The following is a 16,220-nucleotide window of genomic DNA, read 5'->3' on the forward strand; positions in this document are numbered from 1 at the left end:
GATACTGATTTATCCATGGGTTCTATGCAAAATAACAGACTGACAGACTTCAAGCACATTGTGACCGAGTCACTCCTAGTCACTCCATTGAAATGAAAGAAGCACTAATTAGCTGAGAGCACCATTCCAAAACTCTCACTCAATTAACATTTCTATTGAATGACCAGAAGTGAGCAAGTCATGCCGCAGTATGGACAAGGGTTTGTTTTTTCCAAGATCCCTGGATGCCTACATGGAATGAAGAGTACTATACCTTATCCAAGTAATTTGTGAGTATTAAATTATGCACCAGAGGAACAGTTACACTGGAAACATTGTACCTGTCCTTATTTGATATTATCATTCAAGTCATAGTCTAAACAATTGCTACAATCTATGTTTTTATTTTATTGTTTTCAATGGATATATATTCATATCAATGAAATATTAGTGGGATATGATGTTTTAAATTAATCTAATTTTGAAATTCAATTAATCAGTTTTCATTGACTTGACAAATTGGTCAATAGACACTTCAACCCATTTCCAGAAAAAAATTTTTAATGTCTGGTACTGTGTATAGCACCAAGGTTTCCTCTGTCCCAACACCCCACACATGTGTCTCCACAAAGGGCACCATGTCAAAAATGGCAAAGATCAGGGGGAATCTGGTGCCCATTACCATGCCAAATGTTTGAAGACATTACAGGAAATGAAATAAAAAATAATTATATTCTAGAATAAAATGTTTGGTTTTCTATAGAGATGAGCGGATTCGGTTCTCCGAGATCCGAACCTCCCCGAACTTCACCTATTTTCCACGGTACCGAGGCAGCCTCGGATCTTGCCGCCTTGCTTGGTATACCTGAACGCGCCCGAACGTCATCATCCCACTGTCGGAATCTCGCGAGATTTGTATTCTATATAAAGAGACGCGCGTCGCCGCCATTTTCACTCGTGCATTGGAGATTGAACGGAGAGGACGTGGCTGCGTTCTCTCCCTGGAAAACTCCATAATCTGTGCTCAGTGTGCTGCAAATATCTGTGCTCAGTGTGCTGCAAATATCTGTGCTCAGTGTGCTGAAAATATCTGCGTTCTCTGCCTGAAAACACTCCATATCTGTACTCAGTGTGCTGCAAATATCTGTGCTCATTGTGCTTTATTGTGGGTACTGGGGACCACCAGTAAAATAGTAGAACAGTACAGTAGGCCATTACTGTATCCTGCAGCTCTGTGTCACTGCAAGTATCCATTCCATATATGTGCTGAATTTTCGTGAGCAGTATATATAGTATTACAGTGCAGCATTTTGGTGACCAACAGTATATAGTTATACTGTAGGCCATTGCTGTATCTTGCAGTTCTGTGTCACTGCAAGTATCCATTCCATATCTGTGCTGCATTTTTGTGAGCAGTATATATAGTATTACAGTGCAGCATTTTGGTGACCAACAGTATATAGTTGTACAGTAAACCATTGCTGTATCTTGCAGCTCTGTGTCACTGCAAGTATCCATTCCATATTTGTGCTGCATTCTTGTAAGCCGTATATATAGTATTACAGTGCAGCATTTTGGTGACCAACAGTATATAGTTGTACAGTAGGCCATTGCTGTATCTTGCAGCTCTGTGTCACTGCAAGTATCCATTCCATATCTGTGCTGCATTTTTGTGAGCAGTATATATAGTATTACAGTGCAGCATTTTGGTGACCAACAGTATATAGTTGTACAGTAGGCCATTGCTGTTTCTTGCAGCTCTTTGTCACTGCAAGTATCCATTCCATATCTGTGCTGCATTTTTGTGAGCAGTATATATAGTATTACAGTGCAGCATTTTGGTGACCAACAGTATATAGTTGTACAGTAGGCCATTGCTGTATCTTGCCGCTCTGTGTCACTGCAAGTATCCATTCCATATCTGTGATGCATTTTTGTGAGCAGTATATATAGTATTACAGTGCAGCATTTTGGTGACCAACAGTATATAGTTGTAGAGTATGCCATTGCTGTATCTTGCAGCTCTGTGTCACTGCAAGTATCCATTCCATATCTGTGCTGCATTTTTGTGAGCAGTATGTATAGTATTACAGTGCAGCATTTTGGTGACCAACAGTATATAGTTGTACAGTAGGCCATTGCTGTATCTTGCAGCTCTGTGTTACTGCAAGTATCCATTCCATATCTGTGCTGCATTTTTGTGAGCAGTATATATAGTATTACAGGACAGCATTTTGGTGACCAACAGTAAAAAGCGTTACAGTAGGCCATTGCTGTATCTTGCAGCTCTGTGTTACTGCAAGTATCCATTCCATATCTGTGCTGCATTTTTTGAGCAGTATATAGTATTACAGTGCACCATTTTGGTGACCAACAGTATATAGTTGTACAGTAGGCCATTGCTGTATCTTGCAGCTCTGTGTCACTGCAAGTATCCATTCCATATCTGTGCTGCATATTTGTGAGCAGTATGTATAGTATTACAGTGCAGCATTTTGGTGACCAACAGTATATAGTTGTACAGTAGGCCATTGCTGTATCTTTCAGCTCTTTGTCACTGCAAGTGTCTATTCCATATCTGTGCTGCATTTTAGTGAGCAGCATATATAGTATTACAGTGCAGCATTTTGGTGACCAAAAGTATATAGTTGTACAGTAGGCCATTGCTGTATCTTGCAGCTCTGTGTCACTGCAAGTATCCATTCCATATCTGTGCTGCATTTTTGTGAGCAGTATATATAGTATTACAGTCCAGCATTTTGGTGGCCAACAGTATATAGTTGTACAGTAGGCGCCATTGCTGTATCTTGCAGCTCTGTATCACTGCAAGTATCCATTCCATATCTGTGCTGCATTTTTGTGAGCAGTATATATAGTATTACAGTGCAGCATTTTTGTGACCAACAGTATATAGTTGTACAGTAGGTCATTGCTGTATCTTGCAGCTCTGTGTTACTGCAAGTATCCATTCCATATCTGTGCTGCATTTTTGTGAGCAGTATATATAGTATTACAGTGCAGCATTTTGGTGACCAACAGTATATAGTTGTACAGTAGCCCATTGCTGTATCTTGCAGCTCTGTGTCACTGCAAGTATCCATTCCATATTTGTGCTGCATTTTTGTGAGCAGTATATATAGTATTACAGTACAGCATTTTGGTGACCAACAGTATATAGTTGTACAGTAGGCCATTGCTGTATCTTGCAGCTCTGTGTCACTGCAAGTATCCATTCCATATCTGTGCTGCATTTTTGTGAGCAGTATTTATAATATCACAGTGCAGCATTTTGGTGACCAACAGTATATAGTTGTACAGTAGGCCATTGCTGTATCTTGCAGCTCTGTGTCACTGCAAGTATCCATTCCATATCTGTGCTGCATTTTTGTGAGCAGTATATAGTATTACAGTGCACCATTTTGGTGACCAACAGTTTATAGTTGTACAGTAGGCCATTGCTGTATCTTGCAGCTGTGTGTCACTGCAAGTATCCATTCCATATTTGTGCTGCATTTATGTGAGCATTATATATGGTATTACAGTGCAGCATTTTGGTGACCAACAGTATATAGTTGTACAGTAGGCCATTGCTGTATCCTGCAGCTCTGTGTCACTGCAATTATCCATTCCATATTTGTGCTGCATTTTTGTGAGCAGTATATATAGTATTACAGTGCAGCATTTTGGTGACCAACAGTATATAGTTGTACAGTAGGCCATTGCTGTATCTTGCAGCTCTGTGTCATTGCAAGTATCCATTCCATATCTGTGCTGCATTTTTGTGAGCAGTATTTATAATATTACAGTGCAGCATTTTGGTGACCAACAGTATATAGTTGTACAGTAGGTCATTGCTGTATCTTGCAGCTCTGTGTTACTGCAAGTATCCATTCCATATCTGTGCTGCATTTTTGTGAGCAGTATATATAGTATTACAGTACAGCATTTTAGTGACCAGCAGTATATAGTTGTACAGTAGGCCATTGCTGTATCTTGCAGCTATGTGTCACTGCAAGTATCCATTCCATATCTGTGCTGCATTTTTGTGAGCAGTATTTATAATATCACAGTGCAGCATTTTTGTGACCAACAGTATATAGTTGTACAGTAGGCCATTGCTGTATCTTGCAGCTCTGTGTCACTGTAAGTATCCATTCCATATCTGTGCTGCATTTTTGTGAGCAGTATATAGTATTACAGTGCACCATTTTGGTGACCAACAGTATATAGTTGTACAGTAGGCCATTGCTGTATCTTGCAGCTATGTGTCACTTTGAAAAGGGTTTTTTTTTTGCAAAGAAGCAAATATAAAGACTGTTTGGATGTCTTTCTGGTGCACACTTTTGATGAATTGATTTATGATGAGGATAGAGTATTGAAATATGAATATAAAGATAAAACTTAACTTTTATTTCATGTCAGACGATAAAAAAAGGGGAAGAGACAAACAAATTAGATAAATGATGCTGTGCATATCAGCAAGATAGATAAAAAAAGTATTAAATCACAATATGACAATATGTAACTCTTAATGTAAAGTAGGTGGCAGAAGGTTTGTCCGCACACCCACTGAAACAAGCGAGTATTGATGTTTGAATTGAATCAAAGCGAAATTTTTTTTAGTAAATCCTGTATTCTCTATTGATTTATGAGTTTTTATACTTGAGTATATTCATAAGAGAAAAACAGGAAAGACCGGCTTTAACGACTCCAGACTCCTTCTGATAGGTAACCCAGATATTCGTGCTGCAAAGACCAATGGCAGTAGAAATGCCGGTAAATGAAGGATATATACACAGGAGGTGTGTTCCTTGATACTACAGTACCCAGTATTCCCAGAGGGTCACCCTTTCTGGTACTGACCAGGCCCAATGCTGCTTAGCTTCCAAGATCGGACGGGATCGGGCATATCCAGCATGGTATGACTGTAGATAGTCAAGTATATACCTATCTGCGTATGGAAAAACCAATTGCTTAGTAGGTTTTGGGCTGGTCAGGAAAGGAATAGAGAAGATTACACCCAGATATTAAGTATTATCTAGGCACTGTGTCCCAAAATTTTGGGTGAGATAGTATGCAACCGGGTGCAGAGGGAATGTTCACATATGTATAGTATCAAACAAATAAAGCATAGGACAGCCAGTATCCTAATGTTGACACTGGTGCCGATTATTTTGCTCAAAGTATAGCATTCAAAATATAACCGTATTAACAGTGGGGGTTTGTGGGAAACCATGAGAAAGACACACATATATCTGTGAAGCCAAAGTCCTCAAAGAGGGCAGAACAAGTTCTGCATGCTCACTGTTTTCCACAATTTAATTGTGGTGATATCTATTAAGTATGTGAGAGTTTCCTTACTCATAAAGCAAAAAAAGGGGTTTACACAAAAATATATAATTATATATGCACATCTAAGTATTGTATTAATTGAAAGAATCAGTCACTAGTACTTAAAAGAATCAGTCAGTCTGAATTTAGACACAATCAAGATAAATAAATTGCTGACTGCTTTGCAGGAATAGTATATGTTACCACATAAAAAGCATAATGATACCCATAAAGTTCAGCACACAAGCAAAATACCACAGTATAATCATTGATCAATTTGCAATGAGCAATTATTTTCCACACACAACCCCATATTTGTCATCATTTATGCAATGCAGATTATGTGTGTAGACCTCCTGTGAATTTGTTCAGTTTCTCCAAAACACTGTCCTGATTTGGCTGTTTAAAGGGATAATGCATGCATTGCCATCTGTTTATAGATCTCTCAAATGGTTAAATACCTGAACTATATGAGGGAAATCTGGAGGGACAGCCACGGATTACTGTTTGGAGTCAGGGCTTGTTGCTATGGCAACCTATCCTGTCCGTGCCATAAGCACGGAACGGAGAATACTCATCCCCTGTGAGTGGTGGAACACAGAGGGATGAGGTGCCTGTCGCAAAATACAGGAGGTTGTGGTAAAGGGTACTTGCGGTGTGCTGTGAGGGAGTCCGCCCGCCGGAGCTCCGTGACGGAGATCCCGGAAGTCGAACGCCGGACCGGAAGTGACGCGCGTTTCGCTGGGAAGAGCTTGTTCACCTGATCGTCTGATTGTCTTACTTTATGAGTAAGGAAACTCTCACATACTTAATAGATATCACCACAATTAAATTGTGGAAAACAGTGAGCATGCAGAACTTGTTCTGCCCTCTTTGAGGACTTTGGCTTCACAGATATATGTGTGTCTTTCTCATGGTTTCCCACAAACCCCCACTGTTAATACGGTTATATTTTGAATGCTATACTTTGAGCAAAATAATCGGCACCAGTGTCAACATTAGGATACTGGCTGTCCTATGCTTTATTTGTTTGATACTATACATATGTGAACATTCCCTCTGCACCCGGTTGCATACTATCTCACCCAAAATTTTGGGACACAGTGCCTAGATAATACTTAATATCTGGGTTCAATCTTCTCTATTCCTTTCCTGACCAGCCCAAAACCTACTAAGCAATTGGTTTTTCCATACGCAGATAGGTATATACTTGACTATCTACAGTCATACCATGCTGGATATGCCCGATCCCGTCCGATCTTGGAAGCTAAGCAGCATTGGGCCTGGTCAGTACCAGAAAGGGTGACCCTCTGGGAATACTGGGTACTGTAGTATCAAGGAACACACCTCCTGTGTATATATCCTTCATTTACCGGCATTTCTACTGCCATTGGTCTTTGCAGCACGAATATCTGGGTTACCTATCAGAAGGAGTCCGGAGTCGTTAAAGCCGGTCTTTCCTGTTTTTCTCTTATGAATATACTCAAGTATAAAAACTCATAAATCAATAGAGAATACAGGATTTACTAAAAAATTTTTCGCTTTGATTCAATTTAAACATCAATACTCGCTTGTTTCAGTGGGTGTGCGGACAAACCTTCTGCCACCTACTTTACATTAAGAGTTACATATCGTCATATTGTGATTTAATACTTTTTTTATCTATCTTGCTGATATACACAGCATCATTTATCTAATTTGTTTGTCTCTTCCCCTTTTTTTATCGTCTGACATGAAATAAAAGTTAAGTTTTATCTTTATATTCATATTTCAATACTCTATCCTCATCATAAATCAATTCATCAAAAGTGTGTCTTTATATTTGCTTCTTTGCAAAAAATACCCTTTTTAAAGTTTGTTCTGAACTTATGTCCGGGAGCACCGCCAACCCCACACTACCTACAAAAGCCAGTCAGGCGAATTGGTAGTTTTATGTTGGTCATTAATATGATTTCTGCCTCCTACGGCAGATAAAAATTTGCTTATAAACTGTTATCACACAATTACAATCTGAACCAGTGCGGATTCCAAAACCCCAACCCATTACTAGCTATGTGTCACTGCAAGTATCCATTCCATATTTGTGCTGCATTTATGTGAGCATTATATAAAGTATTACAGTGCAGCATTTTGGTGACCAACAGTATATTGTTGTACAGTATGCCATTGCTGTATCTTGCAGCTCTGTGTCACTGCAATTATCCATTCCATATTTATGCTGCATTTTTGTCCGCAGTATATAGTATTACAGTGCACCATTTTGGTGACCAACAGTATATAGTTGTACAGTAGGCCATTGCTGTCTCTTGCAGCTCTGTGTCACTGCAAGTATCCATTCCATATTTGAGCTGCATTTATGTTAGCATTATATTTAGAATTAAAGTGCAGCATTTTGGTGACCAACAGTATATAGTTGTACAGTAGGCCATTGCTGTATTTTGCAGCTCTGTGTCACTGCAATTATCCATTCCATATTTGTGCTGCATTTTTGTGAGCAGTATATATATTATTACAGTACAGCATTTTGGTGACCAACAGTATATAGTTGTACAGTAGGCCATTGCTGTATCTTGCAGCTCTGTGTCACTGCAAGTATCCATTCCATATCTGTGCTGCATTTTTGTGAGCAGTATATAGTATTACAGTGCACCATTTTGGTGACCAACAGTATATAGTTGTACAGTAGGCCATTGCTGTATCTTGCAGCTATGTGTCACTTTGAAAAGGGTTTTTTTTGCAAAGAAGCAAATATAAAGACTGTTTGGATGTCTTTCTGGGGCACACTTTTGATGAATTGATTTATGATGAGGATAGAGTATTGAAATATGAATATAAAGATAAAACTTAACTTTTATTTCATGTCAGACGATAAAAAAAGGGGAAGAGACAAACATATTAGATAAATGATGCTGTGTATATCAGCAAGATAGATAAAAAAAGTATTAAATCACAATATGACGATATGTAACTCTTAATGTAAAGTAGGTGGCAGAAGGTTTGTCCGCACACCCACTGAAACAAGCGAGTATTGATGTTTGAATTGAATCAAAGCGAAAAAAATTTTAGTAAATCCTGTATTCTCTATTGATTTATGAGTTTTTATACTTGAGTATATTCATAAGAGAAAAACAGGAAAGACCGGCTTTAACGACTCCGGACTCCTTCTGATAGGTAACCCAGATATTCGTGCTGCAAAGACCAATGGCAGTAGAAATGCCGGTAAATGAAGGATATATACACAGGAGGTGTGTTCCTTGATACTACAGTGCCCAGTATTCCCAGAGGGTCACCCTTTCTGGTACTGACCAGGCCCAATGCTGCTTAGCTTCCAAGATCGGACGGGATCGGGCATATCCAGCATGGTATGACTGTAGATAGGCAAGTATATACCTATCTGCGTATGGAAAAACCAATTGCTTAGTAGGTTTTGGGCTGGTCAGGAAAGGAATAGAGAAGATTGAACCCAGATATTAAGTATTATCTAGGCACTGTGTTCCAAAATTTTGGGTGAGATAGTATGCAACCGGGTGCAGAGGGAATGTTCACATATGTATAGTATCAAACAAATAAAGCATAGGACAGCCAGTATCCTAATGTTGACACTGGTGCCGATTATTTTGCTCAAAGTATAGCATTCAAAATATAACCGTATTAACAGTGGGGGTTTGTGGGAAACCATGAGAAAGACACACATATATCTGTGAAGCCAAAGTCCTCAAAGAGGGCAGAACAAGTTCTGCATGCTCACTGTTTTCCACAATTTAATTGTGGTGATATCTATTAAGTATGTGAGAGTTTCCTTACTCATAAAGCAAAAAAAGGGGTTTACACAAAAATATATAATTATATATGCACATCTAAGTATTGTATTAATTGAAAGAATCAGTCACTAGTACTTAAAAGAATCAGTCAGTCTGAATTTAGACACAATCAAGATAAATAAATTGCTGACTGCTTTGCAGGAATAGTATATGTTACCACATAAAAAGCATAATGATACCCATAAAGTTCAGCACACAAGCAAAATACCACAGTATAATCATTGATCAATTTGCAATGAGCAATTATTTTCCACACACAACCCCATATTTGTCATCATTTATGCAATGCAGATTATGTGTGTAGACCTCCTGTGAATTTGTTCAGTTTCTCCAAAACACTGTCCTGATTTGGCTGTTTAAAGGGATAATGCATGCATTGCCATCTGTTTATAGATCTCTCAAATGGTTAAATACCTGAACTATATGAGGGAAATCTGGAGGGACAGCCACGGATTACTGTTTGGAGTCAGGGCTTGTTGCTATGGCAACCTATCCTGTCCGTGCCATAAGCACGGAACGGAGAATACTCATCCCCTGTGAGTGGTGGAACACAGAGGGATGAGGTGCCTGTCGCAAAATACAGGAGGTTGTGGTAAAGGGTACTTGCGGTGTGCTGTGAGGGAGTCCGCCCGCCGGAGCTCCGTGACGGAGATCCCGGAAGTCGAACGCCGGACCGGAAGTGACGCGCGTTTCGCTGGGAAGAGCTTGTTCACCTGATCGTCTGATTGTCTTACTTTATGAGTAAGGAAACTCTCACATACTTAATAGATATCACCACAATTAAATTGTGGAAAACAGTGAGCATGCAGAACTTGTTCTGCCCTCTTTGAGGACTTTGGCTTCACAGATATATGTGTGTCTTTCTCATGGTTTCCCACAAACCCCCACTGTTAATACGGTTATATTTTGAATGCTATACTTTGAGCAAAATAATCGGCACCAGTGTCAACATTAGGATACTGGCTGTCCTATGCTTTATTTGTTTGATACTATACATATGTGAAAATTCCCTCTGCACCCGGTTGCATACTATCTCACCCAAAATTTTGGGACACAGTGCCTAGATAATACTTAATATCTGGGTTCAATCTTCTCTATTCCTTTCCTGACCAGCCCAAAACCTACTAAGCAATTGGTTTTTCCATACGCAGATAGGTATATACTTGACTATCTACAGTCATACCATGCTGGATATGCCCGATCCCGTCCGATCTTGGAAGCTAAGCAGCATTGGGCCTGGTCAGTACCAGAAAGGGTGACCCTCTGGGAATACTGGGTACTGTAGTATCAAGGAACACACCTCCTGTGTATATATCCTTCATTTACCGGCATTTCTACTGCCATTGTTCTTTGCAGAACGAATATCTGGGTTACCTATCAGAAGGAGTCCGGAGTCGTTAAAGCCGGTCTTTCCTGTTTTTCTCTTATGAATATACTCAAGTATAAAAACTCATAAATCAATAGAGAATACAGGATTTACTAAAAATTTTTTCGCTTTGATTCAATTTAAACATCAATACTCGCTTGTTTCAGTGGGTGTGCGGACAAACCTTCTGCCACCTACTTTACATTAAGAGTTACATATCGTCATATTGTGATTTAATACTTTTTTTTTATCTATCTTGCTGATATACACAGCATAATTTATCTAATTTGTTTGTCTCTTCCCCTTTTTTATCGTCTGACATGAAATAAAAGTTAAGTTTTATCTTTATATTCATATTTCAATACTCTATCCTCATCATAAATCAATTCATCAAAAGTGTGTCTTTATATTTGCTTCTTTGCAAAAAATACCCTTTTTAAAGTTTGTTCTGAACTTATGTCCGGGAGCACCGCCAACCCCACACTACCTACAAAAGCCAGTCAGGCGAATTGGTAGTTTTATGTTGGTCATTAATATGATTTCTGCCTCCTACGGCAGATAAAAATTTGCTTATAAACTGTTATCACACAATTACAATCTGAACCAGTGCGGATTCCAAAACCCCAACCCATTACTAGCTATGTGTCACTGCAAGTATCCATTCCATATTTGTGCTGCATTTATGTGAGCATTATATAAAGTATTACAGTGCAGCATTTTGGTGACCAACAGTATATTGTTGTACAGTAGGCCATTGCTGTATCTTGCAGCTCTGTGTCACTGCAATTATCCATTCCATATTTATGCTGAATTTTTGTCAGCAGTATATAGTATTACAGTGCACCATTTTGGTGACCAACAGTATATAGTTGTACAGTAGGCCATTGCTGTCTCTTGCAGCTCTGTGTCACTGCAAGTATCCATTCCATATTTGAGCTGCATTTATGTGAGCATTATATATAGAATTAAAGTGCAGCATTTTGGTGACCAACAGTATATAGTTGTACAGTAGGCCATTGCTGTATTTTGCAGCTCTGTGTCACTGCAATTATCCATTCCATATTTGTGCTGCATTTTTGTGAGCAGTATATATATTATTACAGTACAGCATTTTGGTGACCAACAGTATATAGTTGTACAGTAGGCCATTGCTGTATCTTGCAGCTCTGTGTCATTGCAAGTATCCATTCCATATCTGTGCTGCATTTTTGTGAGCAGTATTTATAATATTACAGTGCAGCATTTTGGTGACCAACAGTATATAGTTGTACAGTAGGTCATTGCTGTATCTTGCAGCTCTGTGTTACTGCAAGTATCCATTCCATATCTGTGCTGCATTTTTGTGAGCAGTATATATAGTATTACAGGACAGCATTTTGGTGACCAACAGTATATAGTTGTACAGTAGGCCATTGCTGTATCTTGCAGCTCTGTGTCACTGCAAGTATCCATTCCATATCTGTGCTGCATTTTTGTGAGCAGTATTTATAATATCACAGTGCAGCATTTTTGTGACCAACAGTATATAGTTGTACAGTAGGCCATTGCTGTATCTTGCAGCTCTGTGTCACTGCAAGTATCCATTCCATATCTGTGCTGCATTTTTGTGAGCAGTATATAGTATTACAGTGCACCATTTTGGTGACCAACAGTATATAGTTAAACAGTAGGCCATTGCTGTATCTTGCAGCTCTGTGTCACTGCAAGTATCCATTCCATATTTGTGCTGCATTTATGTGAGCATTATATATAGTATTACAGTTCAGCATTTTGGTGACCAACAGTATATCGTTGTACAGTAGGCCATTGCTGTATCGTGCAGCTCTGTGTCACTGCAAGTATCCATTCCATATTTGTGCTGCATTTATGTGAGCAGTATATATAGTAATACAGTACAGCATTTTGGTGACCAACAGTATATAGTTGTACAGTAGGTCATTGCTGTATCTTGCAGCTCTGTGTCACTGCAAGTATCCATTCCATATCTCTGCTGCATTTTTTTGAGCAGTATATATAATATTACAGTGCAGCATTTTGGTGACCAACAGTATATAGTTGTACAGTAGGCCATTGCTGTATCTTGCAGCTCTGTGTCACTGCAAGTATCCATTCCATATTTGTGCTGCATTTTTGTGAGCATTATATATAGTATTACAGTGCAGCATTTTGGTGACCAACAGTATATAGTTGCACAGTAGGCCATTGCTGTATCTTGCAGCTCTTTGTCACTGCAAGTATCCATTCCATATCTGTGCTGCATTTTTGTGAGCAGTATATACAGTATTAACATACAGCATTTTGGTGACCAACAGTATACATATATTGTACCGTACAGTAGGCCATTGCTATTAATATATTACTGCCATATAATTCCACACATTAAAAAATGGAGAACAAAAATGTGGAGGGTAAAATAGGGAAAGGTCAAGATCCACTTCCACCTTGTGCTTAAGCTGCTGCCACTAGTCATGGCCGAGATGATGAAATGCCATCAACGTCGTCTGCCAAGGCCGATGCCCAATGTCATAGTAGAGAGCATGTAAAATCCAAAAAACTAAAGTTCAGTTTAATGACCCAAAAATCTAAATTAAAAGCGTCTGAGGAGAAGCGTAATCTTGCCAATATGCCATTTACGACACGGAGTGGCAAGGAACGGCTGAGGCCCTGGCCTTTGTTCATGGCTACTGGTTCAGCTTCACATGAGGATGGAAGCACTCATCCTCCTGCTAGAAAAATGAAAAGACTTAAACTGGCAAAAGCACAACAAAGAACTGTGCGTTCTTCTTAATCACAAATCCCCAAGGAGAGTCCAATTGTGTCGGTTGCGATGCCTGACCTTCCCAACACTGGACGGGAAGAGGTGGCGCCTTCCACCAATTGCACGCCCCCTGCAAGTGCTGGAAGGAGCACCCGCAGTCCAGTTCCTGATAGTCAAATTGAAGATGTCACTGTTGAAGTACACCAGGATGAGGATATGGGTGTTGCCTGCGCTGGGGAGGAAATTGACAAGGAGGATTCTGATGGTGAGGTGGTTAGTTTAAGTCAGGCACCCGGGAAGACACCTGTTGTCCGTGGGACGAATATGGCCATTGACATGCCTGGTCAAAATACAAAAAAAATCACCTCTTCAGTGTGGAATTATTTCAACACAAATTCGGACAACAGGTGTCAAGCCGTGTGTTGCCTTTGTCAAGCTGTAATAAGTAGGGGTAAGGACGTTAACCACCTAGGAACATCCTCCCTTATACGTCACCTGGACCGCATTCATCAGAAGTCAGTGACAAGTTCAAAAACTTTGGATGACAGCGGAAGCAGTCCACTAACCACTAAATCCCTTCCTCTTGTAACCAAGCTCCTGCAAACCACACCACCAACTCCCTCAGTGTCAATTTCCACCTTACACAGGAAAGCCAATAGTCCTGCAGGCCATGTCACTGGCAAGTCTGACGAGTCCTCTCCTAACTGGGATTCCTCCGATGGATCCTTGAGTGTAACGCCTACTGCTGCTGGCGCTGCTGTTGTTGCTGCTGGGAGTTGATCGTCATCCCAGAGGGGAAGTCGGAAGACCACTTGTACTACTTCCAGTAAGCAACTGACTGTCCAACAGTCCTTTGCGAGGAAGATGAAATATCACAGCAGTCATCCTGCTGCAAAGCGGATAACTCAGGTCTTGGCAGCTGTGTTGGTGTTAAACGTGTGTCTGGTATCCACCGTTAATTCACAGGAAATTAGAGAATTGCTTGAGGTAGTGTGTCCCTGGTACCAAATACCATCTAGGTTCCAATTCTCTAGGCAGGCGATACCGAAAATGTACACAGATGTCAGAAAAGGAGTCACCAATGTCCTAAAAAATGCAGTTGTACCTAATGTCCACTTAACCATGGACATGTGGACAAGTCGAGCAGGGCAGACTCAGGACTATATGACTGTGACAGCCCACTGGATAGATGCATTGCCTCCCGCAGCAAGAACAGCAGTGGCGGCACCAGTAGCAGCATCTCGCAAATGCCAACTCATTCCTAGGCAGGCTACGCTTTGTATCACCGCTTCCTATAAGAGGCACACAGCTGACAACCTCTTACGGAAACTGAGGAACATCATCGCAGAATGGCTTACCCCAATTGGACTCTCCTGGGGATTTGTGACATCGGACAACACCACCAATATTGTACATGCATTACATGTGGGCAAATTCCAGCACGTCCCATGTTTTGTACATACATTGAATTTGGTGGTGCAGATTTTTTTTTTAAACGACAGGGGCGTGCAAGAGATGCTGTCGGTGGCCCGAAGAATTGCGGACCAATTTCGGCATTCAGCCACCGCGTACCGAAGACTGGAGCACCAGCAAATACTCCTGAACCTGCCCCGCCATCATCTGAAGCAAGAGTTGGTAACGAGGTGGAATTCAACCCTCTATATGCTTCAGAGGATGGAAGAGCAGCAAAAGGCCATTCAAGCCTATACATCTGCCTATGATATAGGCAAAGGAGGGGGAATGCACCTGACTCAAGCGCAGTGGAGAATGATTTCAACATTGTGCAAGGTTCTGCAACCCTTTGAACTTGCCACACGTGAAGTCAGTTCAGAAACTGCCAGCCTGAGTCAGGTCATTCCCCTCATCAGGCTTTTGCAGAAGCAGCTGGAGAGATTGAAGGAGGAGCTAAATTGGAGCGATTCCGCTAGGCATGTGGGACTTGTGGGTGGAGCCCTTAATTCACTTAACCAGTAATCACGGGTGGTCAATCTGTTGAAATCAGAGCACTACATTTTGGCCACCGTGCTCGATCCTAGGTTTAAAGCCTATGTTGTATATCTCTTTCCGGCAGACACAAGTCTGCACATGTTCAAAGACCTGCTGGTGAGACACTTGTCAAGTCAAGCGGAACGTGATTCGTCAACAGCTCCTCCTTCACATTCTCCCGCAACTGGGGCTGCGAGGAAAAGGCTAAGAATTCCGAGCCCACCCGCTGGCGGTGATGCAGGGCAGTCTGGAGCGAGTGCTAACATCTGGTCCAGACTGAAGGACCTGCCAACAATTACTGACATGTCGTCTACTGTCACTGCATATGATTCTGTCACCATTGAAAGAATGGTGGAGGATTATATGAGTGACCGCATCCAAGTAGGCACGTCAGACAGTCCGTACGTATACTGGCAGGAAAAAGAGGCAATTTGGAGGCCCTTGCACAAACTGGCTTTATTTTACCTAAGTTCCCCCCCCCCCCCCCCCTCCAGTGTGTACTCCGAAAGAGTGTTTAGTGCAGCCGGTCACCTTGTCAGCAATTGGCGTACGAGGTTACTTCCAGAAAATGTGGAGAAGATGTATAATCAATTCCTCCGTGGAGACATTCACCAGCAATTGCCTCCAGAAAGTACACAGGGACCTGAGATGGTGGACGCCAGTGGGGATGAATTAATAATACTCTGTGAGGAGGGGGATGTACACAGTGAAAGGGGTGATGAATCAGACGATGAGGAGGAGGTGGACATCTTGCCTCTGTAGAGCCAGTTTGTGCAAGGAGAGATTGATTGCTTCTTTTTTGGTGGGGGCCCAAACCAACCAGTCATTTCAGCCACGTGCATGTGGCAGACCCTGTCGCTGAAATGATGGGTTTGTTAAAGTGTGCATGTCCTGTTTATACAACATAAGGGTGGGTGGGAGGGCCCAAGGACAATTCCATCTTGCACCGCTTTTTTATTTATCTCTGCATTATGTGATG

General features: G+C 40.9%; 4 pseudogenes; 2 read left to right on the top strand and 2 right to left on the bottom strand.

Moving 5' to 3' along the window:
- Positions 1-4,793: 4,793 nt before the first annotated feature.
- LOC134967794 (5S ribosomal RNA) lies at positions 4,794-4,912 on the bottom strand (annotated as a pseudogene).
- Positions 4,913-6,526: 1,614 nt separating this feature from the next.
- On the top strand, positions 6,527-6,645 carry LOC134967918 (5S ribosomal RNA; annotated as a pseudogene).
- Positions 6,646-8,567: 1,922 nt separating this feature from the next.
- LOC134968163 (5S ribosomal RNA) lies at positions 8,568-8,686 on the bottom strand (annotated as a pseudogene).
- A 1,614-nt stretch (positions 8,687-10,300) lies between these two features.
- Positions 10,301-10,419, top strand: LOC134968017 (5S ribosomal RNA; annotated as a pseudogene).
- The last annotated feature ends 5,801 nt before the right edge of the window (positions 10,420-16,220 follow it).

The sequence above is a fragment of the Pseudophryne corroboree genome, chromosome 10 (assembly GCF_028390025.1).
Source record: "Pseudophryne corroboree isolate aPseCor3 chromosome 10, aPseCor3.hap2, whole genome shotgun sequence".
Classification (NCBI taxonomy): domain Eukaryota; kingdom Metazoa; phylum Chordata; class Amphibia; order Anura; family Myobatrachidae; genus Pseudophryne; species Pseudophryne corroboree.